We start from the raw sequence: 6,862 nt of genomic DNA, 5'->3' as shown, positions 1-6,862 counted from the left end.
ATGGGGAGCTCTCGCTCTCTCTCTCTCTCGCCGTCTCTTTACCTGGGGAAGAGAGAGAGAGAGAGAGAGATGCTTTGAGTTCTTGAACCCTACTGACCTTCCTTTCAAGATCATCCCGGCCATGTCATGCACTCCTGATTAATGTAACTGGCGTCTCGGCTGCGATGGGCCTATGTATGAGAGTGGTGGCCGCGTGAGGCGAATGACATAGTCGAGTACATTAGAACCCGAATGGTATGAGGGGCATGATTCCACCTGTAGGAGTGTTTATAGTGGTGCAGAGGTGCGTCAGCCCCGGCACCCTCCCGCCCCTCCGAAAAACCCACCTGTCTCTCGTCCGAAGCCCCTCTTGCCTGCCTCACAAGATCACCCAAGGGTCACTCCCGTCGAAATCGGCCCTTTTCAATGGAAGGACCCTTTGGAATCGTCACATGCTGCTCTGTGGCGATGCCTATGAAAATGTGGTCGCCAAATAGAGGCCTGTCAGTGCGAGTGTAGACGCAATGGAGGCTGGGCATGGCAGCCACCAGGCTCGTCCCAAGCCGCAGTGGTGGAGGAGGTAGTAATACTTACTGTCTGGTGAGTGGGAGCAGGGAGTTGGTGGTGCATGCGTGGTGCCCAGAGAAACTTCAAATTTCGAGATTGCATTTTGCACGGCGTGCCTTCCTCGACGGAGTGTGGATCCCCCGCCATCATTCGGGCACGCGAAAGGCCACGGAGCAAGGGAGCGGCGTCGGGGGCGGCGGGAGTGAGGCAAATCGTGGACGTTGTTGTGAGAGCAATGGGAAGCGAAGAAGATGCGAAGGAGGCAGTTGTTCGGTTTAGGGGAGGCCAGATGAGAGAGCGAGAAGACGAGGTACTTTAATGAAATATGCGCCCGGGGCCTTGTGTGTGTGCGTGTGTGTGAGTGTGTGTGCGCCAGCGAGCGAGCGAGCTCTCCTGCCAGTGAAGGAGTCCCACCGCATCATCTCGACATTGCTTTGTTTCTTGTTCAAGTTTCGATGATAAAGTCGCGCGTGTGTGTGTGTCTGTCTGTGCGCGTGTGTGCGCAAGTACGCGTAAGACAAATTCCTTCGTCTGATTAGATTCGCCGATTATTACCCTTCACGTCAAAATCTCGAGTTCTGCTGACAGCTAGCTAGCTAGCTAGCCAGCCCTAGCTAGCCATAGTGGCATTAGAAAAAAAAAAAATTGTGAGGGATTTTGTAAAGTCTGAAAGCCTTTTTTTCCTCTCTCGGTTTTTTTGTGGAAGAAGGAAAAAATGAGGGAGAGAGAGAGAGAGAGAAGGGTATGATGCGAAGTGCAGTGGTGGTTATGTGAAAAGCAGCAACGACACAGGTATGTGTTGACCGACCGCTGCGGGATTATATTCGAAGGGGTACGACTACTACTACTACTACTACTACTACTACTAAGAAGAAGGCTGGTCGGAAAATTGCCTCCATACCTGTCAAACTCCGCCTCAACAACAAGCCGAGAGCGCCGTCTCTTCGTCGTCGCTGTGGTCCTTCAGAAGTGACGCGACAGTCGGGTGTCGGTATCTTGTCAAAAGGGTGCTCTTCATTCCCTTATGAGGAGGAAGAGGCACAGTAATACATTAAATAAACAAGCAAAACAACATTGCAAGAGCAAGAGAGAGAGAGACAGATACAGAGACACAGAGAGAGAGAGAGCAAGAGCGGGGAGACAGGACACCCAACATTCCTTCGTAATTACATCTTCGGAGAAGTCTAAAGGTAATTGTTAACAATTGTTGTAAGCGTATCCATTTTTGCTGAGGCTTATTTTTTAATAATCGTGTTATTTTCGAAGACTTTTTCTAGGCGTGGAATCTAATGTGTATTGCTGTTAGTTTTCTGAAGTTCGTCATATATATATATATATATATATATATATATATATATATATATATACATAATATATATATATATATATATATATATATATATATATATATATATATATATATATATATATATATACTTCTTTAACATTAAGTGGCTTACTATCTGTGATTCGTTGAAATCTCCTAGCATTTTTTCCGAATGAAAATGTACTATCTAGAAATGTATATAATATATACAATATATATATATATATATATATATATATAATATATTTATATTTATATATATATATATATATAATATATATATATATATATATTTCTAGATGGTACATTTTCATTTTCATTCGGAAAAAAATGCCAGGAGATTTCAATGCATTACAGGTAATAAGCTACTTAACGTTAGAGAGAACATATATATATATATATATATATATGTTATATATATCTATATATAAATATATATATATATATACATATATATATATACATATATATATATATATATCATAATATATATAATATATATATATATATTATATATATATATACTTCATGTTGAACCTGTTTTCATACTCATTCGTTAATCGACTCGAATTATTTTAAAGATAATGCTTGTGTTGGAAATATCAGTTCCTCCCTTATAACAACAACAACGGTTTTTTATTGAGTTTTGCTTACTATATTACTGTCTCTGCAACTGTAACGCTGTACCTTAACGTATTCATATTGCATATAACAATTTAAAGAAGTAGTTTGGACATGCGCAGTGGATATCACTTGTTAACAATATATAGGAATGAAAATTTTCTTAAGCTCGAAGATTTATGTACCATTCTGAAATTGCATTGCTTTATTATTATTATTATTTTTTTTTTTTTTTTTTGCTCTATCACAGTCCTCCAATTCGACTGGGTGGTATTTATAGTGTGGGTTCACCGGGTTGCATCCTGCTCCTAGGAGTCCATCACTTTTCTTACTATGTGTGCCGTTTTTCTAGGATCACACTCTTCTTTTGCATGAAGCCCGGAGCTGAACTTCCAGCATCTAGTTTGTTTTTCCAGATTCCTTTTCAGGGATCTTGGGATCGTGCCTAGTGCTCCTGATGATTATGGGTACGATTTCCACTGGCATATCCCATATCCTTCTTATTTCTATTTTCAGATCTTGATACTTATCCATTTTTTCCCTCTCTTTCTCTTCAACTCTGGTGTCCCATGGTATTGCGACATCAATGAGTGATACTTTCTTCTTGACTTTGTCAATCAACGTCACGTCTGGTCTGTTTGCACGTATCACCCTATCAGTTCTGATACCATAGTCCCAGAGGATCTTTGCCTGATCGTTTTCTATCACTCCTTCAGGTTGGTGCTCGTACCACTTATTATTGCAAGGTAGCTGGTGTTTCTTGCACAGGCTCCAGTGGAGGGCTTTTGCCACTGAATCATGCCTCTTTTTGTACTGGTTCTGTGCAAGTGCCGGGCATTCACTTGCTATGTGGTTTATGGTTTCATTTTTCGTATTGCACTTCCTACATATGGGAGAGATGTTATTTCCGTCTATCATACTTTGAACATATCTGGTTCTTAGGGCCTGATCTTGTGCCGCTGTTATCATTCCTTCAGTTTCCTTTTTTAGCTCTCCCCTCTGTAGCCATTGCCAATTGTCATTGCTGGCTAGTTCTGACAATTATTATTATTATTATTAAATTATTATTATTATTAATTATTATTATTATTATATTATTATTATTATTATTATTATTATTATTATTTGCAGGAAACATTTGTGTATTATTCTGAAATTGTATGCTTTATTATTATTATTATTATTTTATTAAAAGTAATGGCTACTTCAGCAGCGTTACACTTGTAGAGATTCTTCTCTATTTGCGAATAGCGGCTTTTTCAGTGCTACTTAAACAGGCTAGTAGAGCGCCTATAGAGGTCATGGTAAAATACAGGGTCAAAATAGGTGTATATATTTGAATTTTACGATAAACTATGATACCATAGTCATCAAAGTCATTAACGATTTTCTCTCTCTCTCTCTCTCTCTCTCCTCTCTCTCTCTCTCTCTCTCTCTCTTTCTTAAAGCGAGCTTTCGTCTGGAGCTGCCAGACATCCTCGGGCTGGGAACCTGAGGGTGGACTGGTCTTGGTGCGGTGTCCGTCCTCCTTATATCTGTGGTTGAGAGCAGGGGTCTGCCCCATGCTTGTCTCCTATTGGCTGGTGGCGGTGAGTCTTGTTTTCATTGGCTGCCTGAGCCAGGTCTCAAGCCACTTTCTTCGGGCCGATGGTTGCGTTGCAGCATATCCTGCAGCCGCCTGGACCTCCTAAGCGGCGCTGTAACATTGATGGGCGTTGCGCTACGCTGTGGGACGTCCCACAGCGTAGCGCAACGCCCATCAATGTTACAGCGCCGCTTAGGAGGTCCAGGCGGCTGCAGGATATGCTGCAACGCAACCATCGGCCCGAAGAAAGTGGCTTGAGACCTGGCTCAGGCAGCCAATGAAAACAAGACTCACCGCCACCAGCCAATAGGAGACAAGCATGGGGCAGACCCCCTGCTGTCAACCACAGATATAAGGAGGACGGACACCGCACCAAGATCAGTCCACCCTCAGCTTCCCAGCCCGAGGATGTCTGGCAGCTCCAGACGAAAGCTCGCTTTAAGAAAGAGAGAGAGAGAGATGAAGAGAGAGAGAGAGAGAGAGAGAGAGAGAGAGAGAGAGAGAGAGAAAATCGTTAATGACTTTGATGACTATGGTATCATAGTTTATCTGTAAAATTCAAATATATACACCTATTTTGACCCTGTATTTTACCATGACCTCTATAGGCGCTCTACTAGCCTGTTTAAGTAGCACTGAAAAAGCCGCTATTCGCAAAATAGAGAAGAATCTCTACAAGTGTAACGCTGCTGAAGTAGCCATTACTTTTAATAAAGTATGCTTGAGAGAGGGTCTGCTTCCTAAGTATTATTATTATTATTATTATTATTATTATTATTATTATTATTATTATTATTATTATTATTTGCAGGACGCAATTTATGTATTATTCTGAAATTGCATGCTCCATTTATTATTATTATTATTATTATTATTATTATTATTATTATTATTATTATTATTATTAATATTATTTGCAGGACGTAATTTATGTATTATTCTGAAATTGCATGCTTTATTATTATTATTATTATTATTATTATTATTATTATTATTATTATTATTATTATTATTATTATTATTATTATTATTATTCAGAAGAACCCTAACACTATTCCTTAGGAACAATCCCAAAGCGGCCCCTGACTCGAAATTCAAGCTTCCAAAGAATACGTTGTGTTTACGGTGTTCATTTGAAAGACGTAACAGAAGGTAACAGGAAATACAGAATATATCTATGTCTATACTGTCTGTAATGTAGGGGCAGGCCTACATTAGGAAAGCCATAATGTCTGTGCATGAAATGACGGGTCTGGTCAAGATTTGTGTCGGTTTCGGAATTTTGCAGACATGATTATATTTGCTTTAATAGCACGACATGTCTTCGTCTAATTTTATAATCTGTAAAAAATCGGAAGAGTCGAGGTCTAAACATGATTTACAATTTGAGCCGGTTAATAAATCAGTGTTTACGTTATTTTCAAGTGTGAAATTACCAGTCTTGATAGTTTAATCCTTTTCTGAACTGGACTGGCTTTTCTTTTGTTACATTTTCACTCTCTTATATATTAATTATATAATTTACTTATATTTTGATCGATTCATCTATTAATTTATCTTAAAAAATTATTTATTTTCTGATAACCTATCTCTTCTTTCTGTACTTCCAAATACATTCTGTTGCTTCTTTTGAATGAACACCGCATACTTTGGAAGTTTGAATTGCAAGTCGGTGTCCCCTGTTGGCGTATTAATGACTATTGTAAGGGTTATTCTGAATATAATAATAATAATAATAATAATAATAATAATAATAATAATAATAATAATAATAATAATATAATAATAATAATAATAATCAGGATGTCCCCTGTGGGCTTGTTCCTAATGAATAGTGTCAGGGTTCATCTCCTGAATAATAATAATAATAATAATAATAATAATAATAATAATTGGGAAAAAATCTCTATCGCGAGAGTATATATAATGTTCTCAAGAGGTCCACAATGATAAAAAATGTTGCGAGTTCGTGTATAATTTAAAAAACCCTTTAAATTATACACGAGTCCGCAACATTTTTTTTTATTATTGTGCACCTCTTAGAACAAAATAATAATAAAATAATAATAATAATAATAATAATAATAATAATAATAATAATAATAATAATAATAATAATAATAATAATAACAGTTTTGGAAATTATGACTCGTGTATGAAGTTATGAAATCATGTTCTGTTAAGAGGAAGATCCAGCTTTATCTGCTGTTAATAGAATTCGCAGTTTTCCAAAACTGCATTGCGATGAATCGTAAGTGGAACGTCTCCTTTGTTCTTCGTTGTTTATTGTAAATTGCCTGTCAGGGGAATTTAAAAAAAAAGCATCATTTGGTAAAGGAGGCTGAATTTTCCCGGGTAGATTTATCGTCAGTCTTCATGATTTGAGCTAAGTCCATCGTGGCTTAATAGTGGTGAATATTTCTGATTTGGGTGAATGTCGTGTCACCTGTTCCCTTTTGCTGTGGAAGGGTAAAATGACAAATGTCATTTGTGTACAGAAATTGGAAGCAGAGAAGAAGTTTGTCACAGTTTGTCAGTGGGTAGACATTTTTCAGTGGGTTTCTTGATGTATCTCCAATGAAATATATATGTATAAATATATATATATATATATATATATATAAATATATATATATATGTCATTATATATATATATGGTATATTATATTAATTAAATATTATAAATATATATATAAAAAAAATATATATATATATATATATATTATATATATATAAATATATATACATTATATAAATATATATATACATATATATATATATAC

At 37.1% G+C, this 6,862-nt stretch overlaps 1 protein-coding gene across 2 annotated transcripts in view; it reads left to right on the top strand.

Annotated features, from left to right (window-relative positions):
- The first annotated feature begins 496 nt into the window (after positions 1-496).
- Positions 497-6,862, top strand: part of LOC135196462 (F-box/LRR-repeat protein 7-like) — a 409,207-nt gene continuing 402,841 nt past the window's right edge. For both annotated transcript variants that reach the window (XM_064223310.1, XM_064223308.1), the window contains exon 1: positions 497-1,736. The gene's annotated coding sequence lies outside the window, so the exon portion shown is untranslated. The remainder of the gene's footprint in view (positions 1,737-6,862) is intronic.

Source organism: Macrobrachium nipponense, chromosome 17 (assembly GCF_015104395.2).
Source record: "Macrobrachium nipponense isolate FS-2020 chromosome 17, ASM1510439v2, whole genome shotgun sequence".
NCBI classification, from domain to species: Eukaryota; Metazoa; Arthropoda; class Malacostraca; order Decapoda; family Palaemonidae; genus Macrobrachium; species Macrobrachium nipponense.
This window is presented reverse-complemented; position numbering and strand designations above follow the sequence as displayed.